The sequence below is a fragment of the Armigeres subalbatus genome, chromosome 1 (assembly GCF_024139115.2).
Source record: "Armigeres subalbatus isolate Guangzhou_Male chromosome 1, GZ_Asu_2, whole genome shotgun sequence".
NCBI lineage: Eukaryota > Metazoa > Arthropoda > Insecta > Diptera > Culicidae > Armigeres > Armigeres subalbatus.
In genome coordinates, this window is record NC_085139.1 from 300,448,505 (window position 1) to 300,464,538 (window position 16,034).

At 37.8% G+C, this 16,034-nt stretch overlaps 1 protein-coding gene across 2 annotated transcripts in view; it reads left to right on the forward strand.

Moving 5' to 3' along the window:
• Positions 1-16,034, forward strand: part of LOC134207810 (nose resistant to fluoxetine protein 6-like) — a 77,306-nt gene that overhangs the window by 49,378 nt on the left and 11,894 nt on the right. The window lies entirely within an intron of this gene.

The window sequence follows — 16,034 nt, forward strand, 5'->3', positions numbered from 1 at the left end:
TTGGCTTATTGAAGTTTGTATACAAAGCGACAACAAACTTGGCCATGCAAATTTGACTCTGCTCTGAATAATCGCTCACTCAGCGCTGGTAGTCAAAGAATCCCCCTTTTTATTGAGTAAATAAGCGCTGACTTCACAGAATCAAAAAATAATGTTGATAATGCATTCGTTTTAATTGACTTTGAATTCTTTGCGTAGGGAAGCTATGTGTCTCGATGATTAATAATCTGATAGACCTTCCCTGTTGAACAGACAATTGAATTTTTAAATTATTTCGTGAAACACCTTTTCAAAATCATTTCAATATTAAACGATAGGAAATTTATTTAAAGAGTAATAAATCCTAGGATTCAACCCAATATGCTACAATAATAGTTAAGTTTTTATCAATATTGCCAGACGTTAAAAGTTCTCTTGTTCTCCGCGATCCATAATCAAACGTCGTCGCCAGCCACGCAGTCTGCGGAGGGTCTGCAAATCTTCCTTCTCCTGATCGATTCATTCCGCTTACTCATGATCACGCTGTGTTCCTACCTATCGTGTAATCTATTTTTTGTTTTAGTTAAATTGCTTTTTATTGAATCATTTTTCGTTTTTACGATTTTTCTACATAACAAGTGCGTGGCTGCCTTGGCCCTTCAATTTAAGTTTTTAGAAAGAATTTTTTGATTTTACAAAACATAAGACCAGAGGCCGTTTTTTATACAAAATGATTAACTTTGGAGGGCTGTAGTTGGCCAATCGAGCTGAAATGTTGGCTGCCCGGAGGAATTTACCTGAATTTTCCTCAACCGAGGGTTCATATTTTTCGGACCACGGACTTCGAACTTACAGAGCTCTGAAAAGACAAAAATAGGACAACGACTTGAGTTAATTTTCCAGGATCATAACGTGCGAATTGAGCCGTGGTCATGGCCCAATAATAATTATTTACCAATATCTTGTGACATAGTGAATAAGTTCATTATCCTGTTTCTTAGTTTTAGAAATCCTGGTGGTAGTCCTATTTTTTGTCCTTTCAGATGTCTGTAAATTCGAAGTCCGTAGTCCGAAAAATGTAAATTCCCCCGGGCAGCCAAAATTTCTGCTCGCCGAGATACACTGCCGCTAACCGCAAGTGGAGCACATCTGTATATGGAGGCACATATACAGATGTGCTCGACTTGCGGTTAGCATCAGAACAGTCCTCCAATGTTGGTCATTTTATATAAAAAACCCAGATTAATCCACCTAGCGGTGATGGTGCCTTTCTCGTTCGTTCAAAAGGTTTGGAAAAATCTAAAATAACTCCAATATGTGGATTGGTCTTATTTTTCATATTTGTTTATATGCATAAAAAAAATTCTCGCCAAACGCAATTTGTTGCAAACAAATCGGATTAGCATAAGAGCAAAAATGGCATTTTATTTTGTAGTTTTAAAATTAGTATTTTGGCCATAACTTTTGACCCAATTGTACGATCCGTCCAAGTTTCTATAGGAAACAATGGGACAAGATTCTGCGTCGAATGCAATCTGTTGCGAGCGACCTGAGAAGCACACATATGGCACATCAATCACAGTAACTTATATATGTATGACCGGATTCAGTCACTATATGGTTACTGCAACCAAATTCGTTGAACTTGTGTTGCTTGGGGAATATATGAAGTCTAAGTGCTAAAAAAGTGAGCTAAGAGGAGCTCGGTGGTCTAGTGGCTACCGCTTCTGCCTTATCCAGCTTTCCACGCCCGCCATAATGGCGGATGCTATAAATAATTTTGACAGTGACTGCTTCCAGACACTGAACTTAAATTTCGATCGTAGTAAACCATGATTTGCCTAATTACTGTTTCCAACGACTTGTTTATTATTTATCAACAAGAAAATTTAATAATGGCTCTAAACAGGTTTCAAGCGTAAAACTATTCTAAAGCTAATTTAACAAAAATTAAAAATCAATCTTTTTTATAGAGCACTGAGAAGATAAATTAAATATGAGCATGTCTATAGGTTCTACTGTCTGCCACAACTGCTCAGTTGATCGATGGCTCTGAGGTGGACACGGAATGCTTTCTCCTGATTCGCAATTATTACCAGTGACGGTGTAAAAACCTGACTCTGTGATACAGAGGAGCTTTTCTCGATGAAATTTGGAGAAACCATCAATATCGTACACCTCAAGCTCTGCCCTGATTCAAAACACGTTGCAATCCTGGTACTCGTAGCCGATGATCGTCACACTCACAGATGGAGCTCATTGAGTTGAGAGAACAGGCTTCGAATCTCTGCTGCCCTCAATGGCAGCTTGATTGGTCATATCTATTTTTTAAATCATGTCATACATATAGATAAAAATATGCATATTATCAGCTCTATTTCTGAACAGCAATGCAACGTTTTTTTTTGACTAAATCTTTAGGCATGAACCATTCTGTTATTCCTGAATTTTAATAAATTCAACTTGAAAGTGACAGTTAAAAGAAACACAAATTATTCAGTTGTAAAATTTGCTAGTCATAAGCAATTCGATGACTGTCGAAAATAATCTTGCTAGCAGGATCATCAAAATATATACATAAACCCGAATTTTGTCTTACCATTCACTTTTGGACTTGATCAAGCCGCAAGGTTCAAGAATGCCGAATAGCGAGGGTTTACTACCCGTTTATCATCAAAGGGTGCACAAGACCCAGGCTCTGTATACTTGAAATTTCTTCACTATTTTAGAATCAACTTAGTCCATAACAAACAACGATCGTGCTCGGGTTTGATCTATACTCTTGCGCGGTATATTTACTACTCCCGATCTGCCCAATTCAATAGTGGATTTACATATTCAGTTTAGGCTATTGAGAGATGAGGGTTCTCCCACTTCAGTTCCACTAGAATGTTCCTGATTTTGACCTAAGCGTTGGTCATTGACCTAAGCGTTAGTCTAGGATTAATTTTAAAAACAATACGAATTCGAATAAATTTACAGCTTGATTTATCAATGATGAATACTGAGCAATATTCCTTTCGAAAAGCTGAATTGAAAAATAAATTCAATATCCAGATTCAACTGTCTGAACGCCATCCAGGAAACTAACATTTTTGATAGAATCATAATGCAAATCAGATTCCGTCTCGTTTATTAAGACCCGTTGTTGCATCGATTCTACGACCTGCGATATAATTATTTAATAACATGGACAACCGCGAAGCCACCTTCTACCACTAAGAAAATTTAAATATTCAGTACAATTGCCGCATCGCATAATCAGCTACATTTTTTGCTATACTAGGATCTAGCGTATGCTTGAGCGTATGCTGGATTACGATCTTGCGCTTTTCCGCCTACGTATTTTTTCAAAGATTTCAATGTGACGGAATCATTTTTGTAATCAGCTCTTCAGACACCATGAGCGAGAAAAATTAATACCACGTGTCCGCGTATCCATGTGACGCCATTATTTCTGATAATCAGCTCTACCTTTCTTTCTAATGGTTCAATACGAGCCTGAGATTCAGGCCATTCTGTATATGGAACTGAACCAATACGAGATTAAAAGAACGTTCGTATCCTAGAAAGAAATATTTTAAATTAATGAATTTGAAAATGACGATAATACTGATTAGAAAAAAAATGTTCACGAATCCAGGGAAAAATATCCATGTTGATAAACAATAAACAAGTCATTGGATGCAAAAAATCAAGGATTGCTTGGAGCAAAATTTTAGTTCAGCGTCTGGAAGCAGTTACTGTCAAAATAATTTATAGCATCCGCCATTATGGCGAGCGTGGAAAGCTGGATAAGCAGGAGATCGTGGGTTCAATTCCAGGCTCGTCCCTTTCCTACTTTGTATTTCTATCTTAGTTCTTTCTGTGTTTCACGTTCTACCAAAACGATTCCTACTGTTATAACCTTCCACACAATCCCAAAACTTCCCGTGGCACCTATGAGAGGTCGTAGAGTTCTCTGCATCTTTCTTAAGTAGGTGTCCAACAAACTATCCTTCCCCTTCCTCAGCATTCGCAAGGACGTGGCCAGGACAGATCTCGACTATTGGAAAGTGCATTGCTCCCATCTAAGAGATATTGATTAGTCCCAAATCAATATCTGTGGTAACGGATGAAAGTGATGCAACTCTCATACAATAGTCTTGGCTTGTACCACCTACGAATTTGTGCGAAATGCTCAATGCTAATGCTAAAGTGCTAAAAAAGTGAGCTAGACTTTTTTGAACTCTTTTTCACAATAAATAGTAATTTGACCAGAACATTCTGCGTCGAATGCAATTTAATGCGAGCAAATCGGTTGAGGAAATGTGCCTGAAAAATGAGTGACATTTTTTTAGCGATTTTTTCATAAAAAAACCCAGATTAATCCACCTAGCGGTGATGATGCCTTTCTCGCTCGTTCAAAATGGTTAATAAACATATATGAAAAGTCTAAAATAACAATTGGTGAATAAGACTTATTTTTCACATTTGTTTATACCAGATGAACCGGCCTAGGGTCGAAAATCTCGTAAATAAAGATAGATTGAATTGAAAATTCACATTTGTTTATACACATTGTAATAATTGCTGCCGAATGCAATTTGTTGCAAGCAAATCGGATGAGGTTAAGTGCCCGGAAAATGTGATGAGGTTGTGCAATTGCACAAATCGAGTTTTAGACATAGGGGCCCTCCTTAGCCGTGCGGTAAGACACGCGGCTACAAAGCAAGACCATGCTGAGGGTGGCTGGGTTCGACTCCCGGTGCCGGTCTAGGCAATTTTCGGATTGGAAATTGACTCGACTTCCCTGGGCATAAAAGTATCATCGTGTTAGCCTCATGATATACGAATGCAAAAATGGTAACTTGGCTTAGAAACCTCGCAGTTAATAACTGTGGAAGTGCTTAATGAACATTAAGCTGTGAGGCGGCTCTGTCCCAGTGTGGGGATGTAATGCCAATAAGAAGAAGAAGAAGAAGAAGAAACATAGTATAAAAATTTGTATTTTGGCCATAACTTTTGAGCCCATTCCCCAGTTCGGCCTGATTTTTAATGTGAAACAATGGGACAGGATTCCCCGTTTAAATAATCGGTTCAGGATAAGATTTCGAAAAATGAATTAGATTTTTTTTGCACATACACGCACACACATGCACATACACACACTTTTTCTGAAAATTCCGTTTTGAAGTCAGAATCCAGCTGAAATTGTTGTTTTGAATAATATGATTCTTCATATACCGTCGTACGGGGCTTCTTTTGAAAAATCAGGGGCTACTTTGGACATTTTAAAACAAGAATTATAACGAAAATTAATATAAAATTGCCATTATCACCAATCGGGTGTCTTGTTGATAGATGGATGGCAACTTTCTGTTTCAAATTTGGTATTTTTTCCGTTTATTTTTTTTCAAAAAATCAAAAATCCAAAGTAGCCCCCGGAATCAAAAGAAGCCCCGCACGACGGTAGATAAAAATTTAGTTGACCATCCCCGTCAAAAATTGTATTTCGTTTTATTGTTTCAGTCGATTCTTTGGCTTATTTAAGGTCAACTTTCCCAAAGAAAATATGGGTTCTTTGAAGCCTCTAACTATTAAATCGAAAACAAAAACCGAAAACGTGTGCACGTGTTAACCGACCTGAAAAAAATCACTCGATGTTCGTTCAAAATCGGGCCAATCTTAAAAAACAGCACTTTTTCGATTTTTGTTTTAAATTTAAAAAATACTTAAGCGAATAAAATTTTTTGACGGGAAAGGTCAATTTTTGCTAATGAGTAGTTCCGTTTTTGTCATTATCATTCAAGCACTTTTCAACAAGATTTATGAATTTGATCTGATTTAAAAAAATCTGATCAGAATTCTACTGGGGTTGCTTTTCTTTATATGGAAAGCATTTCGCAGTAATTATGAATGTATGGTTAAAATTGATTATTTTGATTTCTAAACTGAACCAAAACTATTTATCAGATCACTCTACAGGTAAACTATCCAAGTACAAAATCTGATAGATTACGCGTGACAGAGCTAGTGTTACCAAAATCAGAATTTTTGAGCTCATATTGTGCAATAATTTACATCGTAATGATTACATACCTGATATACTATCAGAAAATCGAAAATCGTTGCTTGCCTTCGTGTAATTTGTTATGGATTGTGGCAAGGATGTTTTCGATCATTAGTATTGTGCCTTGCAACAAAATGACAACTTTCGTGATCATTTTCCAAGGCTCTCAAAGATGTGAAAAATTTCTCCGCAGTACAAATAGCACGTGCTATCCAAGCATTCACCGCCGGAAAGTACCACGTGGCGGCCAAATTTAAAAAAATATCGAATTGGCTTTTTTTTCTGAAGGTACATATGTTGTTCTTAGGCGACTATCTGGCGCGTATTTTTCGTTGCGACCAAAAATGAGCGGAGGAGTAGATTTTTTTATGAGCGGTTTTATATAGGTTCGATAATTTAGTAGTTTGTCAATAACTCATTCCAGAGGTTAAATTTCAAACGTGATATGTGGAGGACTTCTAGAGCGAAGGTTTTTACAACTCTGCCTAATTGTTGTTTCTATTGCACTAATAACAGAGTTATAGCGCTAGTTGCAGTAACTTATTATACAGACTGATCGAAATTTTGTTATCATTTAGTATTAGTAACTAGTGCTTTAACTCTATTATTAGTTGAATCAAAACAACAAACCATTAGGCAGAGCTGTAGTAAAATATTCGCACTAGAACTCCGCTGTAACACGTTTTGACATTTAACCTCTGGAATGAGTCATTGTAGTTTGTCAATGATCGAACTAAGACTATTAAATGATCTAAAACATACTTGGATTATAGAAAAGTTTGGATACTTTTTCTACTGACTTCCTAAAATAGAATGTTTTCTCCGAATCCTTCCAAAACTCAGTTCCTCCTACATAATCCGAGTGCTTTACAAACGAAATTAATATCCTATGGAAAGAACCACGCGAATAAGGTTGATAAAGCCATTTAAATGCGAGTGTTCGGAATATGAGTCATTTTCGCGACTTGAGTCAAAACGCTTTATATTTTTCAACACCCGATTAAATCCAACCGAACCAAACCACAGCACCTGGTGCGTTACCGCACGTATGCACAAGCAGCCAATGTCTTGAAATAGTTGAAATAGTTATTTATTGCAAATCGCGTAGCCTCTTGTTCTTCGAACACTGTCCTCTCAAGAAACAAAGATAGCTCAGGGGTATGCTCATTCACAAATTTCATAACGCAAAAAAACACAGATTTGAACCCCCACCCACCCCTCTGTGACTTGTTTGTAACATTTCTTTTATACCCACCCACCCCCATCTGTGACGCATAACGTCTTACTAAAATTTCACAAAAAATGATAAATTGGATTTTTTAGTTAATTCTACTTTAACTTTCTACATAGTACATAATGATACTGTTAATTTTGAATTTGATAAGTAATTTCATTTTTATATTGTTTTCGTAATATGTTACCCGTAACAGAACTGAACAAACCCACCCACCCCCTAGACAAACCGTAACAATTTGTAACGCAATATTGTGTACCCACCCACCCCTTAAGGCGTTATGTAATTTGTGAATGAGCCCTAACGTAATAGGCTCTCAATCAGAGGATTTATGTTTGGTCCTCGTGTTAGCCATCTTATTTTTTTCAAAACTCATATTTTCTAGGAGTGTGGTATAATATTACGCATTGCAAGAAAAGTTTTGAATACTAGAAAATTCAAACAAAATTGTTGTCTTTAACAAATAATCAATGGAACCTAATGCTGTGTATTGTTTATATTTACAGAGACATTTCTATAATTGAATCCATCTGATTATTTGGGATATTTGAAAGAATTCAGGTCTGAACTTTAGATGATGAAGGAGGTAGGAAATGAAACATAAATGCAGAAATTGAGAATCGATATGTAGGGGTAACGGCTCAAACCTTGGCCCATTATGCTACGGTTGAGCACATTTATCGTTATAAATCTTCGTATATTGCATTTCCAACCAGAATTATTCCACCAGCCAGCTTGCTTACATTTGGTTTTGACGCCAAATCGCAAAAGACGACGATGAATGTCCGCAATATCTCATTTAAACCAGCGAAAGTCTCGAGAGAAATGGACAAAAGGTCGGCATCCTTGTCCCTATCATGTGGATAATTTTTCAGCCCACTTGGGACGAGTGAGTGTTGATTTCTAACATACGAGAGATAAAGATGGGTTGCTGTTTATAGTACCAGTCATTTTGCTTGCGTTAAATAAAGGCAGCATGCAAACAAATAGAGAAAATCAAATCATCTTATTGAGCGTGAATTCTAATTGGTTGCATGTAAAATACTACCACACTGACTGTGAGAGTGCGTTTCAGATTCCCCCAATAGCACGCTTACCAAGGACATGCTAACGAAAATACTATTATATGAATCGTTTATTTCCCAAATATTTACCATATTTGCAAGTGTAGAAGTTTAAAAAAATGAAAACTGTATTAAAAACTGCACTTGCAAAAAGGCTACATGTTCTAGCCCTCATGTTGTACCTTCAAACAAATTGCATACTTTAATTATTGGCTGCCGCATAATTTTGAGATTTACTGCTAGTTGAAACCATGGCAGTTGTGTTGCTCTCGCTCTTGCGATACTCTCCAAGAAACTTTTTTTCAAAACGTAAACAACGCTTTAGGTGGGGATGATGCATAACGCACTACTAAAGAAAGCCAATTGTAAAACTTATTCTAGGCAATTCCTTGCTTTGTACTGTGCATAAACAGTTAAAACTGTGCCAACTACCTGATATTATTACACAATCATTCATAAATAAAATTATTGGATGCTTATTTTCAACTCTGCCTGCATTGAAGTTTTATGATTGGTTGATGCTTGAATCGCTTTTGCTTGAATCGTGTTTGGAAGCCGTAAGGTAGGCAATTATTTTTGGTATGTTCTGCGAATGAAAGCGATTATATCGTGATTCGAGAAAAGCATAATGAGGGCCCATTTACAAACTACATGATGTTTCAGGTTGTGGGAGGGTACTTGTCTGAGCGTTAAGGACTTTATAAATTTCAGAATCCTACCATACATGAAGCATTACTAGAGGCTTGGTGTGGGTTGAGTTTAGCGTTATGTAATTTGCGAATGAAACTTAACCGCTGAGTGGATTAACCTGTTTTAACAAAAAATTGTTAGCAACCTAATCGCAAGCATCGGATATTCTATCTGCAGCTTTCGATTATTTTCTCCAGTACGGGTTATTGGTGAGAATGTTTTGATTTTAGAGTTTCACCTATACTAACGTAGTGCTACAAATCGAAAGCACATGCCACCATTTGGCTACGGGTGCCCCCAGTATTGTTTTGGTTAATTATGTCGCTATACTAATGGAAATTGTAAAATAAAAATGATATCTGACATAGTGTGGTTGTTATCCATTCATCTGATGTGCGAAAGCAGGTATGTCCATTCAGAAAACTCTTTTACTGAGCAAAAGAAAAAACTAGTACAGCCTGCATGCATAAGACAACGAAACATGGCTGCTAAAAACAGAGTCAAAATGATTTTTCACGCAAGATAACTGATTTTAATAGTTTAAGAAGTGTATAAATCTAGAGTTATGAAGCAGATATATGTTTGATACACTTTTCTATAGAAGCAGTGGTTAATATCTCCCTACAAATCGACGTATTATCGCTGAAATATTGATTAATTTGCGTGAAGAGCCAATGTTACATCCAGGGCCAACATTACCGCCGGTTACCCTACTCAACAGTTTTCTTTAATGATTGTTAGCTTTGATAGCTTTTGATTTACCTTGGTAGTAATCAAACTTGCCCACCGAGTTTCAATAGAGATTAAACATAAGTGGAAAATTATATTCGATTGCTTCAATGCACAAAGAAAAGATGCCTTACTGAATAGAAAAGACAAAATTTTCAATCAAATTAGAAGCTTGCGAGTTTATGGGGCAGCAGACGCTATATCCAAGGAATTAAGACCGGGGATTTCCCTCTGCGCGTTATTTCCGCGCAGACATCCAAATTTTCCGTAATACTCATGAACCAGTTTCCCAAATCTCATTTGCTCGGATCAACATTCAACCCAGCTGAGCTAAAAATAGAACATTGCCGCACGCAATTCGATGTGTGTTGGTGATGCTTCATACGGCAATATTCATCCGACGTCAAGAGACTGAAGCGACTGCGCATGCGTCCCGCGTATTCCCGCACACCAGCTGCGCTCCCATATGCTGATTGAACGCCACAAAGAATGATGCATGCATATGCGTAAAAATAGAACAGAAGCACGGCTTGCCGCTGATGCTACGATGGTTAAGCCGACCGATCCACAGTGGCGGAAACCCAGACAAAACCCAAAACAAATCGTTCTTTCGTGAAGCTGATATTATTTTAATTTTGCACATTTAGTCAATGATAATTCCTCAATTTGTTAATTGTAGTTAGTAAATTTAATTTTTGGTGACTTGGTTCAAGTTGATGGTGTAAAGTATCTCCTAAACATATATGTATGGGAAAATTAAATTTGACTGAATTTTGTATCGGGAAAGATTCGGAAAGAACTGATATGATGCATTGAAATATATATTTTGTCACTTAACAGTGGTTAGTTTGGCGAATTGCGCCTTGCTGCACCAAAGCGGGAAATTTACTGTTTCAAGGTTAGAATTAAGACGCTGCTGTGATCCTCATGGGCTTCCGGAAGTCTTTGGATAGCATAGCATATGTCGGATAACTATTTAAATTTCAAAATGAATTCAGCGTTACAAAATAACTGTTGCTAAATTTTAAGCGCAATCGTAGGTTTAGTCGAGCATTTGTATGGGGGCCCACCACTGCGCGACGGCACATTGCCATTCCTTCTTTTAGGCGCATTCGAATGGGAGAGCGTTGAACGTGTTAAACAAAGCACGATGCTTTTTGAAATTGCAATATGAGGTCTGAGGAGTATTTACAGTATAGGGTAAGGGTACCAATAGTGGAGGTATTAGTAGATCACCAAAAGAAAATATTTTTTAAAATTTGATAATTATGGGAAATTTACTGCTTTAATAACTTAGTCAATAGAAAAACTAATAAACTTGCTATCAAAAATGAGATAGATGTCATATAACATCAACAATTACCAAATATTTCTTGCACCACTATGGGTACACTGTTCCTTTAGTGGCGGTAAAAATTAATTTTGGTTCCTATAGTGGTGCTATCCATTGATTTCTTATGAGACTCGCCACTATTGGTACAGTTGCACCACTATAGGTGCAAGGGAGTCAATTTTGTTAAGGAAAATCATTGTTTTCAATAGTTTTTCAAGCGAAATCCTAAGATAAATTGCATTTAACATGATATTTAAAGCACGACGCATCAACTGAAACCATCGTTAAGTGTATAATTATGATAAATCTCATTAAAACCCCACTACCTCCACTATTGGTGCTACCTCCACTAAGGGTACGGTTACCCTATAGGGTATTTGTGCTTTTCTTAGCGCTTGATAGCAATAAGACATGAGAAAAGTTATGTCTAACGTTTAGCAGAGAAGAGGATTTTTAATTATTGAGCGGATATCCTATCGTAAAAAGCTCACCCCAAATTACTATTTGGTAATTTGCATAGGGCACGCGTAACCTGAGGGATTCTTATTGATACTTCCCATTATTATACACATATGTGTCTACTAGTTTGGATGTAATTATGCAATTATACCAATAAAATTTTGCATTAACATCCTCAAATCAATAGTGAATCTACTTTTATCTCAATTAAAGAAACAGCGTATCCAAGCGATTTCAATAGTTCATCTATTAGAGCATCATTACTGGGCGCGAGTGTTTTGATCATCCTCGCAGCGCTGTCATTTCGCACTGGTCACTATTTTCGGTTGGTGGTTTGGTGGCTGCATTCCGTACCGGTGACATTTAATAGTTCATCAAATAGCAGCGCTGTTATCGCGCTACCAAATTTGATCACCTGTCCGCTGTAGCGATCGGAAAAGTGTCAAGTAATGATACTGCGCTGCCAAACGGCTTATACTCACCACCGGCAATCTTGCTCTAAGTTAATGTATTGAAACTGTATATTTTAATAACCAACGGTAAAAGCTAATATTTTCTTTTCTCGATCCATTAATACTTCCACTAGCAGGATAAACTCTGATGCTTATAGAAGTAATGAATATATGCCCAATTCGATGATTTATATTTGTATGTATCTTGTCACATGCTATGTGTATCGATGGTGCTGTGGTGTAGTAGCCGCTTCCCGATCAAGAGATCACGAGTTCGAATCCAGATTGGAGCATTTTGCTTTTTTTTTTGCACGTAAAAACAGTTTTTTGGCCATAACTCCGAAACGCAAAGTTTAATCGATCTAATTTTAAATAGGAACCAATGGGACAGGATTCTGCGTCGAATGCAACTTGTTGCGAGTAAATCGGATAATGATAAATGCCCAAAAACGTGTCTCACATTTTGTACACATACACACACACACACATACATACACATACAGACATCACCTCAGTTCGTCGAGCTGAGTCGATTGGTATATAACACTATGGGTCTCCGAGCCTTCTATAAAAAGTTCGGTTTTGGAGCAGTTCTATAGCCTTTCCGTATACTTAGTATACGAGAAAGTCAAAAATGGTATAATTTTCGATCAAATCAAATAGGGAACAACGGGACAGGATTCTGCGTCGAATACAACTTGTTGCGAGCAAATCGGTTGAGGATAAGTGCCCGAAAAATTAGTGACATTTTTTACGTGATTTTTCCGGATGATTTTGTATTTTGGCCATAACTCTCGATCCCATGGTTCGATCTGGCCAATTTCAAATAGGAAACAATGGGACAGGATTCTGCGTCGAATGCAACTTGTTGCGAGTAAATCGGTTTAAGATAAGTGCCCGAAAAATGAGTGACATTTTTTACGCGATTTTTTCGTATGAATTTGTATTTTGGCCATAACTCTCGATCCCATAGTCCGATCTGGCTAATTTCAAATAGGAAACAATGGGACAGGATTCTGCGTCAAATGCAACTTGTTGCAAGCAAATCGGTTGAGAATAAGTGTCCGAAGAATGAGTGACATTTTTTACGCGATTTTTTCGTATGAATTTGTATTTTGGCCATAACTTCTGATCCCATAGTTCGATCTGGCCAATTTCAAATAGGAAACAATGGGGCAGGATTCTGCGTCAAATGAAACTTGTTGCAAGCAAATCGGTTGAGGATAAGTGCCCGAAAAATGAGTGACATTTTTTACGCGATTTTTTCGTATGAATTTGTTTTGGGCCATAGCTTTCGATCCCATAGTTCGATCTGGCCAATTTCAAATAGGAAACAATGGGACAGGATTCTGCGTCGAATGCAACTTGTTGTGAGCAAATCGGCTGAGGATAAGTGCCCGAAAAATGAGTGACATTTTTTACGCGATTTTTTCGTATGAATTTGTATTTTGGCCATAACTTCTGATCCCATAGTCCGATCTGACCAATTTCGAATAGGAAACAATGGGACAGGATTCTGCGTCGAATGCAACTTGTTGTAAGCAAATCGGTTGAGGATAAGTGCCCGAAAAATGAGTGACATTTTTGAGTAGTTTTGCACACACACACACATACACACACATACACACACATACACACACATACACACACACATACACACACACACACACATACAGACATCACCTCGATTCGTGATGTCGATTGGTATATAACACTATGGGTATCCGGGCCTTCTATAAAAAGTTTGTTTTTGGAGCGATCATATAGCCTTTACCGTATACTTAGTATACGAGAAAGGCAAAACAGATTAATCCTAGCGGTGATGGTGCCTTTCTCGTTTTTTTTTTAAATGAGTAATTTCTACGCACTTTTGGTATGAAAAAAAGTATTTTGGCCATAACTTCTGAGCCCATAGTCCGATCCAGCCAATTTTCAATAGGAAATAATGGGACAGGATTCTGCGTCGAATGCAATTTGTGAGTTAGTTTTTTTTGTGAAAAAATGTATTTTGGCCATAACTCCGAATCCCATAGTCCGATTACGCCAATTTTCAATACGAAACAATGGGACAAGATTCTGCGTCGTATGCAACTTGTTGCGAGCAAATCCGTTAAAGGTAAGTGCCTGAAAAATGAGTGAGAATTTTGTACGTGTTTCTTATGTAAAAACCCAGATTAATCCACCTAGCGGTGATGGTGCCTTTCTCGTTTCTTTCGAGTGAGTAATTTCTACGCACTTTTGGTGAAAAAAAAAAGTATTTTGACCATAACTTCTGAGCCTATAGTCCGATCCGGCCAATTTTCAACAGGAAACAATGGGACCGGATTCTGCATCGAATGCAACTTCTTGCGAGCAAATCGGCTGAGGGTACATATGTGACTAAAATGAGTGAGATTTTGATAAATGTATTTTGGCCATAACTCCGAATCCCATAGTCCGATTCCGCCATTTTCAAAGATTCCGCGTTGAATGCAACTTGTTGCGAGAAAATCCGTTAAAGATAAGTGCCTGAAAAATGAGTGAGAATTTTGTACGTGTTTATTATGTAATAAAAATGAATTTTGGCCATAACTTCGAAACCCATAATCAGATTGGGCCAATTTTCAATACGAAACAATTGGGCAAGATTCTACGTCAAATAAAATTTGTTGCGAGTAAATCAGCTAAGAGTAAGTGTCTAAAAAGTGAGTGAGAATTTTTGTTGTAAAAAAATATATTTTGGCCATAACTCCGATTCGGCCAATTTTCAATACAAAACAATGGGACAAGATTCCGCGTCGAATGCAACTTGTTGCGAGCATCATAGATTAATGATAAGTGCCTGAAAAATGAGTGAGATTATTTTGCGCACACACATACACACATACGCACACACATACACACACACATACACACACACATACACACACACACACACATACACACACACATACACACACATACACACTAGAGTGGGGCGACATGGTCATTTTTTCAAATCAATGGTTTTTCGAAGCCATTCTGGGTCCTGAACAACTGTGCAGAATTTGGGACCGATTGGTTGCTTCCTCGCTTTCCGCATCGCGTTTGAAGTTTGTATGGAAATTAGTATGGGAGAATGTATATTTTTGCATTTCTACTACTAGAGGTTTCAGTTCATCGTAAACCAAGTGGCACATTGCGTTAAAGTATAACCCAAAGGATGCCGAAAAACTTTGCTGAAGAAGGCACGTTGCTGGAACGTTCACGAAAAAAGTTATAACGCTTCGAAGATTGAGTGTTCAAACCATATGCAAAAAATCGTTTATTCTGCCAGCACTGCCGTACTACGTAGACCAATAGTTTAACTGAGTGTTATTTTAAAATAATTGATCTTATAGGGCTATTGAGCTAATGGGAGCTATCCGGAATTATTTCACAAAGAAAAAAATCCGACAAGAAAGAAGATGAGTTTTGCCCTTCGATAACCATAGGTTGTCCGGTAGTGCTGGCAGAAACATTGATTTCTTGCATATGGTTTGAACAATCAATTTTCGAAACGTAATAACATTTCTTGTAGACCTTCTAGCTACGTACCTTCTTCGGCAAAGTCTTTCGGCATCTTCCAGACTATATGCTAACGTACTGAGTCACGTGATTGATGATAAATTGAAGCCGCTAAGAGCAAAAATGTAAAAAAGTACGTTTTCCCATACTAATTTCCATGTAAATTTAAAACGCGATGCGGCATGCGAGGTTGCAACCAATCAAGCTCATATTTTGCACAGTTGATTGGGGTCCCAAAACGATTCAGAAAAACCTTGATCTCACTTGATCGGACGAAGTTTGCGTTTTTCCATACAACTGCGCCCCACTCTAATACACACACATTAGGGCAGCAGGGACTTTGTCCAAGGGCTTGACGACCCCTCCCCATGGCCACTGCGAGTCAGACCGGGACCATTGTCCCTAACCCCTAATCCCAAGGCGTCAAGCGACCCGTGCCGAGGGGATGCATGGCCATGGGGGTGAAATAATAAGCTAGGCCTTTAACGGAGCCTGTGGGGTACCTGGGCACCCTCCA